At 48.8% G+C, this 23,250-nt stretch overlaps 1 protein-coding gene across 3 annotated transcripts in view; it reads right to left on the bottom strand.

Moving 5' to 3' along the window:
* Positions 1-986: 986 nt before the first annotated feature.
* ccser1 (coiled-coil serine-rich protein 1) overlaps positions 987-23,250 on the bottom strand; it is a 97,210-nt gene continuing 74,946 nt past the window's right edge. Inside the window, exon 12 of one of the 3 annotated variants that reach the window (XM_035379643.1) lies at positions 987-1,116. The gene's annotated coding sequence lies outside the window, so the exon portion shown is untranslated. Of the gene's footprint in view, positions 1,117-22,296; positions 23,098-23,250 lie in introns of those variants that run through there. The other 2 variants (XM_035379644.1, XM_035379646.1) reach the window with 2 other exon arrangements.

The raw sequence follows: 23,250 nt of genomic DNA, 5'->3' as shown, positions 1-23,250 counted from the left end.
TTTTGGGGGTTCCCGTCTCAGGGTTTATTTTGCGAGACAGGGGACCGGTTGGGCTGGTTGCCGCGGCAACGGGCGCCAAGCTCCGTCAGCGGCCTCCGTACGGCGACATTCACGGACGCGGAGTCCGTCCTCGGGTACCGCTCAAACTCAAATTGCACATGACCGTTCGGAGAGAAATGTTCTATCTGAGAGTCTCTGTCCGACAGTTAATGCCTACGTGGTGAAACACAGATTGTGCGCTTAACACTTAAACACAGTCCAAACTAATCCTGTCTTGAAGAAGTAAAATAGTTTTTTTTTTTTTTTCATTTTAGTGGCAGTTTTATATCCTGTAATCCAATCTGGGACACCAGGAAAACATGGGGACGGTGAGTGTCAAGCAATGAACAGGTGCTGTTGAGGTTTCAGTGGTCTCCAGGCTCGGGTGCTCATGGGAAATGTAGTTTCCCCAAGGGAATACAGGAGCCCCTGGGAATCTCTTCCAGGTGTCTCACTGCTGCTCGATGATGTGTCAGTTGTCTGCTGGGGGCACTAAAGGGGGATAACGAGACGGGACGGGGGGGGTACGGGGGGGGGGGGGGGGGGACGGGGGGGGCTTCAGCCATCCTGCTGGGCCAGGGCCTGCAGTTCGGCAGTGTGCAGAGAGTGCTGCAGAAAGACGTTCTTGCGGCTGTACATGTGCAGGGAGAGGGGTCCGCGGGGGGGCTGGCCCAGGCGGCCGGCGAAGGCCGAGGCCTGGCGGGGCGGGGGGCCCAGGCGCTCACTGCGGGGGCCCCTCTCGCTGTCCGAGGACAGGCTGCGGGACGGGCTGTCCCGGGCCGGGAGGCTGGAGCTGCTCCCGCACACCGCGCGGGGGATCTGGCTGGCGGGGGCGTCCGGCTTGCGGGGGCCCCCGGCGTCCCACGCTGGCTCCGCCCCCAGCCCCGCCCCCAACCCCAACCCCGCCCGCCGTGACCCCACCCCCACCCCCGCCCCTGCCCCCGCCGGGCAGCTCCGGTCCTCGCACGCGCCCGCTCGCTCCGTGGGGGGGCGGGGGTACTGGTCTGCGGGGGGGCGGGCCAGCCTTCGCTCCCTTGTGCTGCTGTTTTGGCTTGCGGCTCTGCCTGGGGGAGTAGCCTGTGAAGAAGAGGAGAGAGGAGGGAAAAAAAAAGAGAGAAAAAGGGAGGGGGGGAGGGGAGGAGAGAAAGAGTTACGTTTACCCTCAACAGAAACCACCCGTCGGCAGGGTCCACTTTAACCTTTGACCTTTCCGCCACCTTTCCCGCTCTCTCCTGAGCAGAAGCACTCAGAAACGCCGCGCGTGTCGCTACTCGACCTCAGCTCTCCCGCGCGTAAAGACTACAACACTCGACACTGCGGAGAGAGGAGGGTCACATGACACATCAAACACAACAAACCCTGCCTCTCATCTATCCTCATTCCCCCTCCATGTCAAAAGCACTTGATACGATACCAAGCAACACAGAAAAGGACTTCCTGTCAATTCAAATTTCCACAGGAGGTTAAAAAACCTAAAGCCCTTACCCTACCCCGAACCGTACCCCATCAGTCTAAATCTACTGAATTAGTAAACCTGGCACACAGTGAACAAACAGCTTCAACAGAAATGAAGTAATGTAACATTATCACGCTTGATAATTAACAAACGCTCTTGTTTACCTTTTCAACGATTTCTTTCTGAATAAATGTACAGCATTAGAGGCGATGTGGGTAGAACAGTACTTCAAAAAGAAAACCCACCAAAAATGGACCCACAGTGAACAGACACTGTGAGCCCAGAGAGCAGTGTGAAACCAGTAGTGCTGAGCAGTTTAACCGGCATCTACAATGAGCCTTCATCCCTCTGCCCTGTACTCTGGCATCTACAATGAGCCTTCATCCCTCTGCCCTGTACTCTGGCATCTACAATGAGCCTTCATCCCTCTGCCCTGTACTCTGGCATCTACAATGAGCCTTCATCCCTCTGCCCTGTACTCTGGCATCTACAATGAGCCTTCATCCCTCTGCCCTGTACTCTGGCATCTACAATGAGCCTTCATCCCTCTGCCCTGTACTCTGGCATCTACAATGAGCCTTCATCCCTCTGCCCTGTACTCTGGCATCTACAATGAGCCTTCATCCCTCTGCCCTGTACTCTGGCATCTACAATGAGCCTTCATCCCTCTGCCCTGTACACTGGCATCTACAATGAGCCTTCATCCCTCTGCCCTGTACTCCACTGAGAAAGGGGCGGAGCCAGGGGACAGGAAGGGGGTGGAGCTTCGCAGGCATTGTGAGTGGTTTGCTTGTGGGCGAGACATTGGGGACAGGAAGCAGATGGAAGATGATGATTGGGTTAGAGGACCAGGCGTCACCATGCTGACCCGGGGGGGAGGGGATGTGGGGGGGGGGGGTGAAGAAGGCCAGGTGTGGAGGCAGAGGTGACCCTGTGTTTAACGACGATGCTGGCGGTGTACCAGAGCGCCCCCCCCCCCCCCACCTCCCCCACCACCGCTGGTCCCGGACCGGTGATCAGTGAGTGAGATTGGACTGCTGCTCAGGAGCACTCAACTACAAACTGCAGCAGACATCCTTACCCCTCCCCCCTCCCTCAACACTTCCCCTCAGGTTAGAGAGAGAGAGACGCACAGCCAATGGAGACAGGGAGAGAGAGGTGTACAGCCAATGGAGAGAGAGAGAGAGAGATTTTTAAATAACTAATTCATAGTCTAGCATTCATTGCATATAGTTGTATCTTGTAACCACTACTTTGGCAACACGAGTGCCTATATTTGTCATGCCAATAAAGCACTTTGAAATTGAAATTGAGAGCGATGCACAGCCAATGGAGAGAGAGAGATAGAGGGAAATGCACAGCCAATGGAGAGAGAGAGAGAGGGGGGGGGGGGAGAGAGAGAGAGAGGGGGAGAGAGGGAAAGAGAGAGAGAGAGAGAGGGACAGATAGGCAGAGAGAGAGAGGCCGTGCTCTGGAGAGAGGCCAGATGCTCAGGCTGCACACCTGCAGTCTCTCCCTCACTGTAAGAGGAGTTAAGGGGCGGTAAATCAGGATGACTTAGCGCCCGCTCCGCACGGCCCGCTCTTTACTGGCCTGTGAAGAACACCGTGTTGAGCTAATGGCAGCTCTGTTAAAAGCCCTCCAGCTATTTATACGGCATGTCTGTGAAGCCCCCAGACGAGCAGACCCCCCCCCCCCCACACACAAACACAACCCCCACCCCACCCCACCCCCCCCCCACATACGCCCGCCCACACCCCGAATTGTTTTACAGCCACTGAGCACAATTATGTTCCGGACCCAGTTATTTTCCAGTCACACGTCTGGACTCCAGCGTCTGCAGGGTCTTTTTTGGGAACTGGAGTGCAGCGGGTTCTCCTGACTGAACGCTGTCTCTGCGTTGTGCTGAACACTAAAGGTTAAGGGCGCTGGGAAAAGAGAGGGATGGGCGGGAAACGTCAGACTGCAAATAAACCTTTTAAAAAAAAAAAGGACAAATTACACGGCATTTGTCCCCCGGGGGGGAACGTGCGCGGCTGTTTGTACTCATGCAAATAAACGGATGATGAATCGCTCCCCGTTCACGCCCGCAAAAATAAAACTCATAAGTCAAACTCAATTCAACAATTTGAAAGAAAAAAAAAAAACTAAAAGGCAACCTGAACGATGCAAGTTACAAATGGGTTCTGCTTCAGCTTTGCACCGACACACACGCTGATTTATGTAGCATAGACAGTATTTATTATGTAGGCAACACACGGGACATTTAAGGTGCAGCAAGGCATAAGGGCTTTGCCTCGTCCAAGACTTGAACTCGCAAACCCTGTTTATAAGCCCATTAGCCGAACCCCGCGTCACGGGTCGCCGGAACGCAACCCCACCTCCCGCCATTCCGCCAGAACACACAACCCAGCGCCCTGACCCAGCGCTCTGCGGAACCCTTCCCCAGAAAACCCCGCCGCTCACCCGCCATCGCCTCGGCCCTCGCTTACCGCGGCCCATCGACCCGTTGTGCAGCCTCCCCCGCCCCCCCCGCACGCACGATCCTCGCAGGCTTTATTAAGGTAAGTGCACTTCAGCCTGGCGCCTGGCCTAGCCTGTTCGGCACGTAGCCTCGGCATGCGCGGCCGAGAGGAGGAGAGGGGAGGGGCCGGAGTGAGGGAGGACGGAGAGAGAGAGGGAGAGAGGGAGAGAGGTAGAGGGAGGGAGGGAAGGAAGGAGGACGGAGGACAGAGAGAGAGGGAGGGAGGAAGGAAGGATGGAGAGAGGGAGAGAGGCAGGGAGGACGAAGGGAGGGAGGGAGGGAGGCAAGGAGGGAGGGAGGGAGGACGAAGGGAGGGAGGCAGGTAGCGAGGCTCATTACGCGGCGCCGGCGAGCGCGAGTGTTAGCGTTAGCGTTAGCGACTTGGCGGGCGGCGGTAGCGGCTCCAGTGCGGATCAAAGCTGGCGTTCTCCCGCTGCTCCCCTCTCTCTGTCAGCTCGGGGGGAGATAAGAGCCTGGAGCGCGGCCCCCTGACTCACGCCCACCGCTCGCCACCCGGATAAACAAAGAGGAGAAATGCATTCTGGGGAGAGAGGGCGCAGAGCGAGGACTCATAAATCCCGCTTTCATCAGATAGAATCACAGGCGTCTTCGGAAAGCAGATGATAACGCTGCGGCCGCCACGGGCCAGCCCCACAGAGGCCGGCGGGGGTTTAAACCACGCACTGCAGCGCGCCGGACGGGCTGAGGATAGCGCACACGCGACACGCTGCAGCCACACCGACGCTGACAGCACTGACAGCACTGACACTACTGACAGCACTGACGCTGACAGCACTGACAGCACTGACACTACTGACAGCACTGACGCTGACAGCACTGACAGCACTGACACTACTGACAGCACTGACGCTGACAGCACTGACACTACTGACAGCACTGACGCTGACAGCACTGACAGCACTGACACTACTGACAGCACTGACGCTGACAGCACTGACAGCACTGACACTGACAGTACTGACGCTGACATTGACAGCACTGACAGTACTGATACGAAAACTAGTTTGCAGTCAGGCCAGCTACTCTTCAATGTGGGCGCCCTCTCATATAGCTAGTTAGCATGCTAACACCAGCTGAGACCAACAAGGTTTCAAGGGGCAGTGTCTGTTAGCCAGTACCAGCTAGTTAGCTTGATAAGACATCAAGTCCATATTCTGCAGACCTGGATAAAATACACAGGTGTTTAAATACTTATAAGTGCAATTACTGATGCAGACCCTCACTGGAAGGTGCATTTCTTTTTTTTGTGTGATTTGTTTCCGTTTCCAAACGGGGGGGGCGCAGGGAGGGCGGTATTTTCCCGCTAACAGCTGTCAGATGCAGGTACACGGGTAGAACATTCCGTGGCGCATGCACGCATTAATTATGTCACGGCAACCGTTCGGCATCGGAGTGTCACAGTTCTCAAAATCCAGAAGTTGTCAGAGGACCAGTCATTTCATAGGGAGATCGGTATTTATAGAACAATCATGAGAAACCAAATTATTATATTTTAAGCGACTGAAGGATTTTGAGTCATGTCCTCAAAATGCTAGATTTAAAAAAGAAAAAAAAATCTAAAATCTTTTAAAATATCTTGACTGAATGCTATGCTAAAGTGCATTGGCTAGTGCAAACAATTAAATGCTTATGAAAAAGGCCACAAATAATGATAAAGAATTAATGAAATAATATGTTGATTATTTTATGAGACTAATGGTCTGACCCATTTAACTTCAAACGCCTGCTGACAAATTCTGGAATAAAAAGACCAAATAAACGTCTGTTTATTTGCCAATTTTGAATTAAATCTGAAGTGCTTATTTTCCTGATGAATCATGCAAATGCAGGAAAATGTTAACTAGTGTACACTGCTGAGCACATGTAATTAAAACATTAAATAATCATGTTGGGTTGTGATTCTACACAAAACCATTGAGTTTGAGACTATTTCCAAATTAATCCATGAAAATGAAATACTTCATAACTATAAATACAAATATTTATTCAGTCACTTTGAATATACTCAATTCCAATTGCTTTCAGATGCATACGAAATCTAAGCACATTTCAAACTACATTAAAATATTCAAATACATTTTTTTTTTTTTTAATCATGCATTTGAAAATACTGGTATAAAAAGCATTGCGTAATTGAAAAATATGTGTATTTACATATGAATTTGACTACAAAGGTCCTATTTTAAAGGCAAAAACAGATTAAATGTTGTGTAAGCAATGTAAGATCCAGTCTTCTGTGGAAATGGGTAGCCGAGATGGGATTAGCTAGTCAACAGACTGCAATTAGATAAACCTTTTATTTAATAAGTTGTAAATTGTAAAATCAAAGCAGTTGTCTCAGTTGTATCCCTGTATTTAAGTGATAGGCACACGCTTGTTGTCACACAAAATATTATCCAGGGATTTGTTTAGTGCATTATTTCTTCTTCTGGAATGAGGCCAACTACATCTATCTGCTTCACAATTAACTGTGTCCTAATTAGCATCACTGCTTGTACAAACAAACAGTCCTTCATGTGAACCACTTTGATAAGTACCTGGAGGAACCGAAAAGCCTAAATAATTTATAATTCACAGATTATCCATTTGCGCTGACGTTTAATGTCTTCATTGTGTGAATGACGCTAATGTTTCGGGACGTGTCTACATCTCGTGCGATAACTACTTCACAACACTGCTGCATATCAGGACTCTACCACAGACTTAAGAGAGATGTGCTTTTGCTGAATTTCTGCATACGAGCCCAGAAACTGCAGAGTCTAAATTAGGTTTGCGCGCGATGAGTTTGCAGAAGTTAATTTAACTTATTTCTCTAATTATTTTTTAATGAAGCATTTTCATTTTAAGCTATTAAATCAATCCTGCCCAAAAAAAAGGTTATACCAAATAAGATCTGCAGTCTCCATTTCATTAAAAGTAGCCCAAATTGTTCACTCAAATATTCATCTCCCACAAGCATTTTTCAGTATGTCCTAATTTTCGTACAGTACACTGGCACAATCCAGAATCCAAATACTAAAGTTGTTCACTCTACCACTTACAGCAGGGAGGGAAAAATGAAATAAATGTACAGTGTGGTCCATAAGTGTTTGGACAGTGACACAATTCTGTTGCTTTGGCTCTGTACTGCAGCACATTCAATGTGCAATTAAACGAACAGGAGTATAAATTGCAGAGTCAGCTTTCATTCCAGGGTATTTATGTCCAAATCCAGTGATTTGTACATAAATCCACCCCCCCCCCCCATTTTAGGGGATTTAAAAATTATTTAGACACATTAACATAAGATGATCTTCATATTTAGTACTTGGTTGCAAATCCTTGGCGTTTGATGGCTGAAGTCTCTGAGCCAGGGACATCACCAGATGCTGGGTATCTGTCCTTGGTGATGCTCTGCCAGGCCTGTACTGCAGCCATCTTCAGTTCCTGTTTGTTTCAGTTTGTTTTTTTGCCTTCAGTCCTGTCTTCGGCAAGTGAAACGCGCGTTCAATTGGATTCAGGTCGAGTGAATGACTCGGCTAAGTCAAGAACATTCCACTCTCTGGCCCTGGAAAACTACTTGGCCGCTTTAGCAGAGTGTTTGGGGGTCACTGCAAGGTGAAGCCCCATTGGTTGAATCTCCTGCTGCCATCAGCAGTCACATGATCAATAAAGACGAGCGAGCCAGTTCCAGTGGCAGCCATGCATGGCCGAGCACACACACAAAGACCCTAACCTCCACAAGCACAAAGACTTCCTCCGCCACGGTTCACAGACACAGGGCTCTGGATCAGCTCCTTACTCTCTCCACACTCGGCAGAGGTTAATACTCATCTCATACGTCTAATCCAGAACTCTACAGTTTTTTAAATGTACTCTACAATAAACTCTAACCTGGCCGTTCTATTCTTGAGGCGTACCAGTGGTCTACATCTTACAGTGAACCCTCTGAGGTTATGCTGGTGTAGTCTTCTCTTTAGTCTTTGACACATCTATGCCTACATCCTAGAGATTGCTCTTGATCTGTTCGACAGTTGAAAAAGGGTCCTTTTTTTCCACAACTGAAAGTATTCTTCGTCCAATTTCCGTGGTCTACCAGGTTGTCTGCTATTGCTGAGCTCACCAGTGCGTTCTTAATTCCTAACAATGTACCAAGCAGTGATTTTGGCATGCAATATTTTGGCTTTGTCTCCGATTGATTTATTCTGATGTTTCAGCTTCATGACGGCCTGCTACACTGGCATTGACACTTCCTTGGTCCTCACATTGAGAGACAACAGCAACAGATTTCCAATGCAAATTCCCCGTCTAGAACCAACTCGAGATCTTTCTTTTAGTTTTCTTGTGCATGGACTAATGATGCAACGATGCAAAACTGGCCAAGAAACAGCTGAGCAGCCAAATGTCCAATTTCGTTCCCCAAAATAATGAGGGCTGCAATTCCTACAAGGATCGCCCGATATGTATGTAAATATCTGCAAATTAAAGCTAACAGTCTGCACTTTAACCTCATATTCATCGCTTCATTTCAATCCCAATGGGCTGGAGTGCAGGAGCCAAAACAAACAGAAATCACTGTCCAGACACTTATGGACTGCACAGCACATACACTGTAAGTGGTAGAATGAAAAACATTTCGATTTGAATTCTGAATGTACAAATATAGGACATAGAGACACACAGAAAAAGTCAGTCTAAATACTTATGGACTGCACTTTACATAGCCTTATGTATCGATATTTATTATTATTATCAATAACATTACCATTAACAGTACCACTCCCACAAGTGGTACATTAACTGTTTTCAGTCAAATTAACACGATCATCCATTAATAAGTACCCTTTGTGATCAGTATTATTCCCAAACAGTTCTAGCTGTGAGGCATGTGCAGTACACAGCTTAGTGAAACAGAGCCACCCTGCAAACCCGTTCAAGATTTGAGATTCAGCACACATCTTCAAGGGAACAGACTACAGTAACATCAGAGAAGATTTCATGCTGCAGGCTAAGAGAGAGAGAGAGAGGAGGAAAAATAGAGAGAAAGAGAGAGAGAGGAGGAGAGAGAGAGCGTGGGAGGGGGAGGAGGGGTAAACTGTGTAAGAGATGGGGACAGAGAGAGAGAGATAGAGGTAGAGAGGGAGACAGAGAGAGAGGGCAAAGACAGAGAAAGAGAGACAGAGAGAGAGAGACAGAAAAAGAGAATGACAGAGAGAGGGAAACAGAAAGAGAGTGAGGGAGAGAGGGCAGAGACAGAGAGAGAGAAAGAGAGAGAAGGGAAGGAGGAGACTATTATGCCCTTCATGGCCATCAGTTGAGCTGACACAGTCGCAATAACCACCCGCCCCCCCCTCCCTCTGGTCCCCCCCCACACCCAGAGGCACAGAGAGCCAGGGTCGGCCCTGACGGGCGTCTCTAACCTCGGGGGCGTGACGGTCAGACCCGCCCCCGCCTGCCTCGCGCCAGTCCCATCGTGGGGGGGGGGGGGGGGGGGGGAGCACAGAGCCCCCGCTTGACCACGCCTACGGTCAACCCCCCCGTGTTTGCGGAGCGAGCCACCGGGTGAGGCGGCAGTCCCAGCATGCCCTGCTTCCCCAGTCGCAGTCCCCCCCCGTTCGCTGGGTGACACCCCCCCCCCCCACCCCTCTGAGGACCCCCCTGTGTGTTTCGGCACTGAGGCGGCACAGCTGACGGAAACGAACGCACCGCGAACGAGGGGAGAAAGCCGGAGCTTCGTCGGTGATGGAGAGCACACACTCACACGCACTCACGCACACACACATGCACACATACTGTACACACGTGTGTGAATGTGCGTGCGTGTGTACGGTATGTGTGCATGTGTGTGTGTGAGTGCGTGTGAGAGTGTGTATGAGGAGGGACAGTGGGTCGGAGAAGAAAGGAAAGGGAAAGGGAAACAGCTCTGTAATGGTGCCTCAGCAGGGGGAAGGAGCTGTTGAGAAGATGGTGGAGATGGACAGGCATCGACATCTCCCAGGCTGAAGCCCGGGATAAACGGCTGCCAGATTTCCTGAAATCGTGTTGCTTGGTTATTAATGGTCACAGTCAATTCTCTAGTCTAATTGTAGGCTGTCAAACATCAGAGATGCCCATTGTCTGTGAGAGATCTTGCTTTTGTCTTTCCAGTTTAGCAACATAACAACAATTTTTGACTACGGTCAGTCAGAGTAGCACCAGTTTACTGGTGTCTGCTGATTTTGAGCTTGCAACGAGGCCTAATGTAGGGTCAGTCCGGAGTTTTGGAATGACATGCAAGTGCCGAAACTGAATGGGAATATTTTGGAAAACAAAGAGCGTTATGGCATTGTGTTTTTAAGCAGCAGCAGTAAACAGGGCTCGTTAGAAAGTCTTATTTGTGTGCCGGAGGGGGGGGGGTAGCGGACTGGCGTCTCCTTGGTGCCGTTTTAATGAACACAGCAAGTCGACTCAAATTATGCAAACGATGAGGAGGCACTGAACCATGAGGGTAAGCGCCAGTGTTTTATTTGTCCATCATGACGAATAATGGGGGGGGGGGGGGCAAGTGAGAGGGCGAGGGACAAAACAGAAGGCCCCTGCATCCGCTACACGGTTATGTGGAAAATATTAAAGGAGGAAAACATATTTTTGTTATTAAATGGAGAACATCTATTTTGAGTGAAAAGCAGGATGTCTCTGGAGTCTGGAGGCGGTGGGGAATGCGTTAGCGAGGAGCACGTTAGCGGGGAGCACGTTAGCTGGGCACACGTTCGCAGGGAGCACGTTAGCTGGGAACGTGTTAGCGGGCAGCACGTTAGCTGGGAACATGTTAGCGGTTAGCACGTTAACGAGGAGCACGTTAGCAGGGAGCACATTAGCTGGGAACACGTTAGCAAGGAGCACGTTAGCTGGGAATGCGTTAGCGGGGAACACGCTAGCAAGGAGCATGTTAAAGGGGAGCACGTTAGAGAGGAGCACGTTAGCGAGGAGCACGTTAGCTGGGAACACATTAGCAGGGAGCACGTTAGCGGTGAGCCGGTGCTGGCTGTTCGGTGGCTCGCCGCGCTCAGAAATGATCTGTGACCGCGTGGGCGTGCTCATTCAGACCACAACATGACGCAGCCAGACTATTTAGGCTCAGAAGGCTTTTATGTCCGCGCCGCATATTCATTTTTCACATTTTGTCGGCGAAATATTCTCACTGCGCGCCTGCGGGCTATTCAGAATGCGCGGGCCGCTAAAGAATCGCTCATTAATATTCATATTTTCCTTTTTCTGTTAATGTCACAGTAAACAGAGAGATCCAACTCGAGCCCCCCCCCCCCCCCCCCATACTGCCCCCCCAGGGAAACTTTGACATGGCAGACCGTCCCCCCCAGTGTGGGCCAGCTAAAGCAGCAGCGTCTGGACTCCAGCTGAGCGTACGCAAGGACGAGTGCTGGCTCGGGTTCCGCCAGCAAGCCCAACAGCTACCGGAACATTCCGCCCGGTTTTTTCCCTCCAGACTCAAGCGGGGGGGGGGGGGAGCAGCGGTGGTAGCTGGGCACTTGCTGGTGTTTAACGAGGGGCGTGTGTGTTTGCAGTGAGGGGCTCGAGTGGCCCCGTGCTTTATGGGGGGTGGGGGGGTAGGAGTTTGGGGGGGGGGGGGGAGCTCTGGGGCCCTCGCGTAGCACCTGCCCTACTTTCCCGTGACTAATGAAGCCGCGGCGTCCTGAATCTGTCCGCCGTCGGCCCGAATGGGGGCCTCTGCGCCGGCCCCCTTCGCCGGGCGCGGGGGGGGGGGGGGGGGTGATGGATGCCCCTCGCCGTCGGACCAGCAGAGAGCCGCACGCCCGCGTTTGAAGCCGCTCCAGTCAGCTGACGCATGTCGACACAGCGGGACCGCGTCTTCGCCCTTCGGCCCGCCGACCAATCACGAGACCCGCCGCCGCAAAACCGTCACAAGCTAAATCCAGTCCGGCCCTTTAAGGAACCCGAAAACTGACGCCTGCATCCCTGGAGCTCGGCTCGTTCTCCTCAGGTATTTACGCTGGGGGGAGGGGGGGGCAGTGATGGGGGGGGGGGGGGGGGGCGGCATTCTCCGGTTGGGTTTGGAGCTGCGTTTGAGGGTAGTGTCACTGAGACTCCCGTTTCTAATTGTGGATATGCCATCGCTCTTGTCAGTTCGCATTAGGCCAGAGAATGGAGGGGGAGTGGGGATGGTATGGGGGGGGGAGGTGTATGGAGTGCACCTCCTCAATATCGTGCTCACGCAGGTCTGGGGCCTATTAGAGTCACACGGACTCCCCCCCGTCTCCACGGGACCCCCCCCCCCCCCCATGCTTAAGCCCAGGCCTTGTGAAAATTTCAATTTTGAGGGAAACAACCAATTAAATAGTAATAAGGCGATAGAGAAACAGAAAACAGCTTTACTGTGGGCCCAATGGGCCCCATAGATGTGCTTTTTTAATGTAGAGGGCCGTCACTATGGTGAGCCTTCCTGTGGAAAACAGCTATACCATGCAACTTCTACGCTCCGATCGTCATCAAGAGACCACAGCTAAATGATCACCCAATAATAACCACCTTTTAATACTAATTAACAACAGCACACACATTCCAAACCAGATGCAATACTGCAGCTATAAAGGATATATTGCTAATCCGTTACACCATATAAGGTACCAAGTATTCAGCTGCTTTTTTGCATTTGAAACACCACTGTCTTATTTTTTGGGCTGCTTGGAGAGTATAAGGGTTTCGCCACATTTTTCACCTGCAGATTTAAAGCCACGCTCTCAAGAATGCACTTCAACCCAGACACACTCTGGGCAAACCGGCTCCTTCGAACCCGGAGCCATAAAACAACCGGACATCGAAAGGCCCATTAGAAAGTTCAGGATGATTCAGTCACACGGGCGCGCGCTCTCTCCCTGTTCCTCCGTACCACGTTCCCCACCTCAGTCCCCGCAGTGTGGCTCCTACGCAGGCTTAATATCCCCCGCTTCAGGCGAATGGCTCACAGTTAATTAATTTCTAAATCCATTCCTTTCAACAAGACACAATATTCTCGCCGACCCCCTTCCGGAGCGTCTCACTTCGGGTTTCAATTAAAATCCTCGACAAAAACCCTCATGGTCTCTATTTTTTTCCATAATGAGACCTGTATATAAGCGTTTCCACCTATATGTACTTTTGACGCGCTAGTTCATTTACATTTTCATTTTCTACTTTGGTTTCGCGCGTAATTGAAACAGTCTTTTTCCGTGAATAGCCATTAAATGCTTCTTAATTTCGTCGCCGATTCCCTTTCAGATTTTCATATGAAAAGCAATCAGTGGGAATTCTTTATTTTTTTATCCCTCCCCTGAAAACGCCCTTATAGAATTGCGCTTATTAAAAACGTACTGCAGCACTGCGGGAGAAAAAAAAGCCTTCTTAAAAGACATTCAGATGATAAGACATCAGCTCTTAGAAAGATTGAGAACATTTCAAGTGTGACTCAAACCGCACATAAAAATAATCAACTGAGTAATGAATTTAAGGTCACCGATTAAGAAGTGACTTCTTGACTGTGTAACTGAGTGGTAAAACTTGGGACTGTTTGCTGCAGACGCTTACACCACGGCCACAGGGAGCGCTGTTGAGCAAGGACTCATTCTCAGTCAGCTTCCGATAGGTTAACGCAAGCGAGCTGCTTCGTTTAATCAGCAAATCGTCTCTTCCTGTTCCTCAGCGGCAATCTGAGCCCTTTCCTCTCAGGGGGCATCGGTGATTGGTGCTCTGTAGGGCCGGATCTATATTTCAGGCATTATGGGTACAGATAAAACCGGCCTTCTGACGACGGAGGAGACAGGCTGGCACAGACAGGCAGCCGTACGCGCTCATGCTATCACGCTACGATCATCGTGGGAACTGAGGGAGCAGTGACATCCCCTCCCAACCCCACCCCCCCCCCCCCCCCAGAGCAGAGCAGGGCAGAGAGGCAGATGCTGCTTAAAAACTGAAGCGCTCTCCACTCCGCCTGTTCTTATTGGGCAAAATGGCCGACGGGGTCCCGGGGGGCAGATCCACCTGGCGCGGCTGGCCGGGGGAGGGGAGGGGTGGGGTGGGGGGAGGGTGGCGGGGGTACCTGGGGCATCGGCCGGGCCGGGCCGCGGAGCAGCAGCGCCGCTGGGGCCCCGCCCCAGGGCTCGGAGGTGGCAGATGGCCCCGGGCTCTTAACGGGGCCCGTACGGACGCGGGTGTTCAGCGCCTCAGTCGTTCGTTTAACGGCCTGTGTTCAGCGCCACATCTCCACGGCGCTGCAGGGCCGGCGCGGAGTCAAACGGGACGACGGGGAGACGGCGAGCAGAGCCGCCATGGCGGTCCTCCGGGGGGGGGGGGACGCCGCTGCAGAGCTAACGATACTCACGCGCCAGAGCGAAGCGCAGACGTGCCCCTACACGCGTAGCAGGGCGCTACATGCACTGTCACGCAGCTCCCGTCCAATCAAATCTGCAATACAGCCCACTAAGGGCCTTCCTCCTCCTCACCTCCCCAAAGGACAGAGAGGGACGTCATCAGTCTGTTGTTGAGGGGCTTGGGTTATTGTGGACTTTAAAGTTTTCTCCTGGGCGTGGGGGGGGGTGTTGTAACTTTTATTGTCCTTTTTCTCCCGAATTTCGCCTGACTCTCACTCAGACCGGACCTTGCAAACTTGACAACTAGCAGCCCGGCTGAGAAACCAGACAGGGAGCTTTACAAGGGATGAGGAAGGACCCCTGTCAAAAACTCATCATAAAGCACTCATTATTCTCTGCTAATTATCTGATAAAAAAAGTTAAGCATGAAACAGAAATGTTGTACTTATCAATGGCTTTTTAGAGCAGGTAATGTATAGCATTTTTAATTCATTTTTTGCTAACACTAATTGACTACAGATGTCACTGTCGATTTGCATGTATATGCTAATTACACTAAGGCTGCACTTCAACACGTACCTTTCTCCTTGATGTATTTTTTAGTGGTTAACAGCTTTCAGTTTTGCTGTATTCAAAAATAGACATATAAACTTCACAGCCCAATGTGTACATCTTTTACGAGCAGGAAATGGATAGCATTTTTTTTCTCTAACACTCATTGACTACAGATGTCATTGTCAATTTTCATGTGTATGCTAATTACATTAAGGCAGCATTTAAACATAATGCTTTTTTTTGTTAACAGATGTCAGTTTTGCTACATTTAGAAATACACATTCTTCAACTTCACAGCCCAATGTGTACATCTTTTAAGAGCAGGAAATGGACAGCATTTTTTTTTCATATCATTCACTAACTACAGATGTCACTCTCAATTCACATGTACATGCAAATTACATTAAGGCTATATTTCAACATTTCAGCATCACAGTAAATTGGGAGCCAACTCCATGAATTATTGGGGGGGTGGGGGGGGGGGTGGGAGTGGGAGTACGACCAAGATTAGACAAGAGGAACGCCAGGCCAATTTCAACGCAATACAAAACGAGCGGTTTGAACAGAAGATCCCGAAACCAAACGAAACAAAAAGTGGCCGAATTGAGTGACTCAGAGAAGGGGAAGGACGTCGTTTGGAAACCAAGGTTGAACACAAAAAAAAAAGATCCTCCAATTACATTCAGCTTAGGGCTTGTTTGATTATTGCCGATTGAATTAAAACAGGAACGCAGGAATTAATCAGCGAGAATGGAAAACAATCAGTAATTTTAATCATTTATTTGAACTGTTCCTCAATGTAAGTAACAAGTCCAATGAGTTATTAAAATTAAATGAAGTGCAATTTTGACTTCACTTTCATAGTTCCGAGCATGTCGCGGCTCTGAATGGTGCAACTCAGAGGTTCTGTGCCAAGACGTTTTGGGAGATATAATTTAAGGAGGACTCCAGCGCAGGTCAAGATGCACTCCAAGTCTTGCAACTCGTAAAAAAAAAGGATAGTGATTTTACGGTAATAAAGCCTTATTTTTTTCATTTGACTTTTTTCACAGCTGCTAAAGAACCGTACGATCATCTCATCATTTAATAAAATGTGTTTTTTTTCCCCCTGAAACTAGCAATGACATAAATTCCTGAGGTTTTTCCACTGTACCTAAATAAGGAGGTATGTTGATGTCCAATTTCATTTTACACACACAGCAATAGGAACACAAAAAACCAACTTTCCCATCCAGCTTAATATACAGCAAAATCTGAAATAACATAACACAAATTGTGTTATTTCTGTAGATTCTGAGTTTATTTACACTGCTTCTGCACCTGATATTTGGCATCTGCTTTGAAATATATTTTTATTACTTGAAAAGAAAACAGTAAAGATTGGCTTTCCGCTCTGCAAGTTCTTGAGAAGGGAGAAGGCGGAGCACGAGAGCAGCGCAGACGGACAGAAGCAGGTCATCGGGACGGCGAGCACCGGACTCACGACCTTTCCTGTCCTTCACAGGAAAGAAGCCAGGTCAATCGTTTCCATAACAGGAAATGGGGCCCAGCCACAGACCAGGTGAGAGCAGTGCATTATGGGAGCACAGCGTGGCTAAACAGTGGAGCAGACCAACCTTTGCTGTAGCTGGTACACACCTACGCACGGGGTGTGTGTGTGTGTGTGTGTGTGTTTACACTGACCCTGGTATTTAACACAAGTTCCTGCCAACCCCGAGAACCCAGAGTAGCCATGCCACATATACTCAGACTAGAGAGATAAATCCTGCGTCCAAAACTTAGAGACCATCAAAGGAAATTGTCTGATATCACGTACATTTAGTTTTGGTTTTTTCCCCATGAATTGCTATGGTGCAACATGGCGGAAAGCAAAGTATTGCTAAATAATGAAATACTGCTTAACCACCGACCTGCCAGGGAAATGTACTTCAATGGCGCCAAAACAAAACTGCCAATGTGTCCCACAAGCAGTCTCAGTGCCAACCCAAGAATTTGGAGCAAACTCTTACTTGGACCAATCCGCAATAAGGTCATGATCATTTCATTATTATGCACTACCTCAAGGTGTCCCATGAATATAGATATGAGAATACTTTAAGGTTTTATAGCCCTCTTAGCAACTGTATTCCTTTAACATGGACACACACACTCTGTGCAGAGCGCTGTGATGTAATTTTCCCCACAAAGACCAGCGGTAGTCATCAATCCTGGTCTTTTTCGTGAAGATCACTGCGGTCTAAGATGCAGAAGTAAAACCGAAAGACTTTTTCAATGTCGCGAAAGTTAAGCACGCAAACAATTACGCTTAAAATGCACCGCTTCAAATTCAGCTTTTTCCTGAAGGACGTACGGCCTCTATTCATTTTGCTTATGCAAGCGGTAAAACATATTAATAAAGCATGCCCGTGAGGGACAGACGAACACCCCACTGTGTGACTATGGTAATGAGAAAAACGGGACCCTAACCTCCAACGGTCTCCGTGTGGAAGGACAAATTCACAACGAGTCGGTTAATTCAAAATAAAAATGGCCGTTAGTACTGCTTGTGCCAAGATCAGTCGGGGGGGGGGGGGGGGGGGAAGGAAAACGGGTCTGTATTTACATAATTTGCCTAAAAACTCTCTGCTTTCTTATGCAGTTCATCTCTTGAAATAAGATGGCAAGTGCAACCTGTCCGGAAGATATGCAGTGCCCATTTTACAGATGAATACCCTTCCAACTTGGTGCACATATCTTCGCCGAGTTATAAATTCTAGTTAGATATGTATCGCATCGCATTTGGGGAAATGGGTACTGCCAGTGGTGTATAGCGAGCATCCCTGGGATGCCTTCTGCATAGGAGCGTCTGCGAAGCTCAAAACACTGCACAGAAATGGAAATCGTATTATGACAGCGAGGTTGGGAACAGCTCGCGAGTTAAAGTTTGCAACTTGTCAGATGTTTTGCATTTAACGTTCGCATCTTGGATAAATACATCGAGCACTTTGAACAAATCGAATAAATTAGTTGTGGAAAAGTGCGGATCCAAATAAAATAGGTCACCGCCATACCACACAGCTTCACGGTTTTGTGAACGCGTCCTTATTTTCCCCCGGCATACAGCCTCAAATCTCCACACAGGCCCGGTCAGGGATTGTCATTACATTACCTTACAGGCATTTAGCAGACGCTCTTATCCAGAGTGACTTACACAACTTTTTACATAGCATTTTTTACATTGTATCCATTTATAAAGATGGATATATACTGAAGCAATTCAGGTTCAGTACCTTGCTCAAGGGTACAACGACAGTGTCCTACGCACAAATCTAACCTATGACCTTTCGGTTACAAGCCCAGTTCCTTACCCACTGTGCTACACTGCTGCCTATGCCGCCTATTTTCACGCGAACGAGTTAACAACAGTACTTTTTTCAGAAATGACATGTTGCATTCCCTGCGTAAAGAACATAAAACTGTCTGGGCAAGCAACCGCATCCGACAACAGCTGCTTCTGAAATGGAAAACATCTGGAGTAAACTGCACGAGGAGCGATTCTCCGCACCGGCACTTCCAGTCTCCGCAAGAAACACATTCACATCGGCGCCATTAATGATAAACGGTTCAGAGTGCGGTGCGATCCAACATCACCGAGCAGGCTTTCCGGTCACTCTTTAAAACATGCTAACACCAGCGCTAGCACTCGGTCGCTTCTTCATCTGGACGGACGGGACGCAAGACCAACGCCCGAACAGCTGGCATCCTCAGCGAAGCTCGCGCTGCTGTGTCCTTGCGCTTGCCCACGGTTAGCGAATGCGCGGTCAAGGCTAGGGCTCGCTCTGGTATTACTGCAGAAGGGTAAAGAGGGACGCTTGGCTCAGGCGGTGTCTGACACGGGGGCCATTTTAAATACGCGGGACTGCCAGTCGAGCTGAGGATGGCGAACGCAGCCGAACGGGCCGACGCGTCTTACGGCCTCGAGAGGGACGGGCGACGCCTCGAACGGCACGCGGACAGAATCGTTCTCCTTCGCACCAAAGCTGACAGAACGAACCGGGCGGGGCTCGTTACCGTGGCTCCCCACACAGACACAGACACAGACACAGACACAGACACTCACACTCACACTCACACTCACACTCACACTCACACTCACACTCACACTCACACGCACACGCACACGCACACGCACACGCACACGCACACGCACACGCACACGCACACTCACACGCACACCCACACACACACGCTCACACACACACACACACACACACGCTCACACACACGCTCACACTCTCACTCTCACTCTCACTCTCACTCACACACACTCATACACACACACACACACACACACACACACACACACACACACCCTCATACACACACACACTCACACACACACACACACTCTGAAACACAGAAGCGCGCAGGTTCCTCAGAAAGCATAATGAAGTGTTTGGTTTCATTTTGCCGGGGGGGGGGGGGTGAATCTCGGCGCACTTCTCGGCCGTGCCGCGGGACGTCCCGCGTGGCTGTCACCGAGCTTAATTCGCGGAGTCGGGTCCCTGGGCGGAACGAGAAACATTTTAAACCCATAAACTGCAATCGTGAATTCCTGCATTTCAACCGTCTAAACAAGGGGAACGCTTTGCTGTTTCCTGGAACACGGCAATAACTACTAACAGTATTCATGGATTTGTGTCTGGATTTAGAGACTTTTGGAAAGGTTTTTATACCCTGCTTTAAATAAAAGAAGGTCTCGGTTTTTTTGAGGCCAGTAAAATCGTTTTTTTTTTGTTGTTTTTTTTTCATCACAGTGAAATTTTTGTTGGAACATTCACTGCATATTTAAAAATTGCTTTTAAATCTTATGAATGAAGTCAAACAGTGATTTGTTTGACTGAGCGGAAAAAAAAAAAATAAATCGACTGGCGAAAAATGCTCCCAGTGGAGGATTTGTCACAAAGAATATAACAAAAAAAATAATAAATAAGACAGGGACTGCAATTCTTCACCCAGTTTGAAGATAAGACCCGTGATCTAAGTCTCCAAGCCAGTGGAAGTGAAGTGAAGTTTGAGTGCTTCGAAGTTACCCGAAAAGACAAAGTACTGAACCAACATTACTTTCAAAAACCAAGAGCAGAGTCTTAACCTCAGCAGCATTGTAAACAAAACAGCCTTCAAAGATGTTATTCAATTCAGGGTCTGAATTAATGACTCTTTTCATCTCGGATTCAGGACAATGAAACCTCAGTTCCAATGCAGATTATTATCCTGCAATCATGGTTCAAATAAAAAAAATTGATCTGTATGATTACCAGACCAATTTTATTGCTTTTTAAGGTTGCAAGATCACAAAAGATGTTGCACAAAGCAGACCAAATCAATTTCAGTAATATAGAAACTTCCAACGGGTTTCCAAATACAATTAAATACCAATAACAAAATTGATTTGTAATACAGAGCTAATTCTTATTAAGGGCAATGCTATATTGTGATAAAACATAGCATCCAAGTTAATTAGCCACCTGAAGCGGCTTAATTCTACTCCCTTATGTATTGCATAACTTCCATTTCCTGTTCAACTTAATCTACAGTAAGTAGTCTTAATTTGCTAATGAATGTACTTTGTGTTTACGAACTGTCATCCTTACACTGTAATAAATTGGGCTCTACTGAAGAAAACAAACTCAAATCAATGACAATCATAATTCTGTCCAGCTGTCTACTGAATGATTAATGTTAAGTATTTAATTGGCACTCCTTTAATGGGACCAAACATAATGGCGTTAAGGCTGCTGCACATCGCAGCGCCTGGTCTGCCACTGGAACGGACAGGAAGGCAGAATTATCTTTAAATAACCTTAATGTCACCGCAAATACTTTCTATATTGTCTTCCAAACTTAACGTTTAATTAGCACGTTCCTTCACAAGCGGTAAACCAGCCGCCTCCGTGTCGCACTCAAAAGGGAATTAAGAGAGAGACCCGGACACTTTTAGAAAACGCCCCCTTTTATGAAGCTGTAACTCATTTCCTGATTCGCTGAACACGAAGCGCGCTGAACACGGAACGCGCTGAACGCGGAGCGCGCTGGTGCATTTCCGTCCCTTCACCGCGTCCGAGCCGGGGCTTCGCCGGAAGCAGGAGCAGGAGGGTGAAGATGAGGATGATGAAGGGTCTGGAGACGCCGCCGGACGGGAGGAATATACTTTCAGCGCTGGGTGACACGGAGGCCACTCCAGTACGCGCACCTGTCTCCCCCGGTGTTTGGACTGTGCTGATTGGGCGAGAGCAGGAAGAGAGACAGAAAAGGAAGCGGGTAGAACTGACACCGGCAGCTGCAGAACTGCAGGGAGACGTGTGGCTAGAGAAAGACCCGTCTGCTCAAAGACCTGCCTTCACTAAGACCTGCAGCAGCTACAGAACTGCACAGAGATGTGTGGCTGGAGAAAGACCCATCTGCACAAAGACCTGTCTGCACACAGACCTGCAGCAGCTACAGAACTGCACAGAGATGTGTGGCTAGAGAAAGACCTGCAGCTGCAGCTGACACTGCCCTGCAGGCTCGTTTAATAAAACATCAGTGCACCTGTCACTTAGGAAGCGTCCACCTCGCCGGGTACAGCGGACCCCTCTGACTCAACTCACAGCCGTATCACGACACCACAAAAAGGTTCGCTGGGGGTGTGGGCCGCGTGTAGCGGATTTTATAAACGCCGCAGGACACGCGCTCTGACGGCTCATCTTACTCACTGCGGCGCACCAAGACACGCCAGACTGAACGACCACAAAGCGCCTGGACACACACACAGGCACACACACACACGCACACACGCACACACGCTAACAAATACATGCCGATATTTAGACTGCTACGGCTTCTGTTAAAGGAACAATTCTCCCCATTTCACGCAATGAACGAGTTGTTGCTTCTAAACTACCCCAGCTTGGTTCAGTTTCAAAAGTTACAAAATGTGCCTTTTTAAAAATTACGTTTAGCTAGGATGAACTGGTATTCGGATTCAGCACTGTACCACAGTCCCATCATGCATTTCACCAGCATCTCATACATAAAGACTGTACAATGAACTATGGGAGCTTGGGGCAGGGGAAACACAGAAATGGCTGTGTACACCACCTTTCAGGATAAAAAGATAACAGTCCTTAGGAGTTCCTTAGTTGATGAGGACAAGTACCCACATATGTATGTACACACACACACAGACACACACACTCACATGCACACATGTACACACACACACTCATATACACATCCACTCACACTGACATACACTCATACACACAGACACAAACAGACACACACACCCACACACACGCACACAGACACACACACCCACACACAACACACATTTTGCAATCGCAAAGATAATAAAAAGTTAGTGAGAGGAGGAATACTGATGTACATGTACTTTTTGTATTAAGCAGGAGCATTAATTTTAGCTGAGCTCGGGGCTTCTACATTATCATCTGCAGATAGTAAAAGTACAAACTGTCCATTTTGGGGTGAATTTTTCTTTGACAGCGTACATTACTTATCTTGGCAAAGGTGTAGCAAATACAAGATAAAAACAAAGTTCAAAAACAAAGAGTAAGATTTATGAGGCAAAATATGAAAAATACCATTTACCATGCTCATAACATGAAAATGAATCTATTTCATTAAAGGACTACACATCCCAACCACACTTATGTCAATAACAGGACACTTCAAACTTAACAGGGATGCTTCAGTTATGTATTCGGTAGCTGCAATGTCACTCCAAGGTCGTTTGACTAGTCTGATTCTAAAACAGGTGCGGTTCGCTTCACGGGGAGCTACAGTACATGTAAAATTTGCTGACAGTGATGTAACTGTATGCAGGTGCAAATTAAACAAGTCGATACCACTGCAGGCCCCCGATCATTCGAAGCTGATGTATGTGACCACAAAAAAAAAAAAAAAAACGAGAAAGCAAAGACGTTCAAGTTCATATGGAAACAAGGTGGTCAAAAAGAGTGCACCAAACCATGAAGGAGAAGCCTCCAGAAGAGGGGTCAGCCATTTTGAATGCGTCAGTTAGTCACTCGCGAAGCACCCCTGAAAGCGCGGTGTCTTTCTCAGGCAGACGCAGCGCTGGAAGGCAATTTAAGATCACATCTGCAGTTCGGCGGTAAGGGGTCCTGTAAGACAGGAAAGGCAGAAGCTCAGGAAGTGAGGTGCCTGTGTTTACTCTCCACCGCGCTTCGCCGTTTCCCACAAAGCATCTGCCGCGGGCGATCTCCACGACGACCGAGCGCAGCCGTACTGAAAACGGCGAGGCGGCGCGAGCAGCT

The sequence above is a fragment of the Anguilla anguilla genome, chromosome 10 (assembly GCF_013347855.1).
Source record: "Anguilla anguilla isolate fAngAng1 chromosome 10, fAngAng1.pri, whole genome shotgun sequence".
Lineage (NCBI taxonomy): Eukaryota > Metazoa > Chordata > Actinopteri > Anguilliformes > Anguillidae > Anguilla > Anguilla anguilla.
The sequence above is the reverse complement of the archived record's forward strand: the minus strand, read 5'-3'. Positions and strand labels throughout refer to the sequence as shown.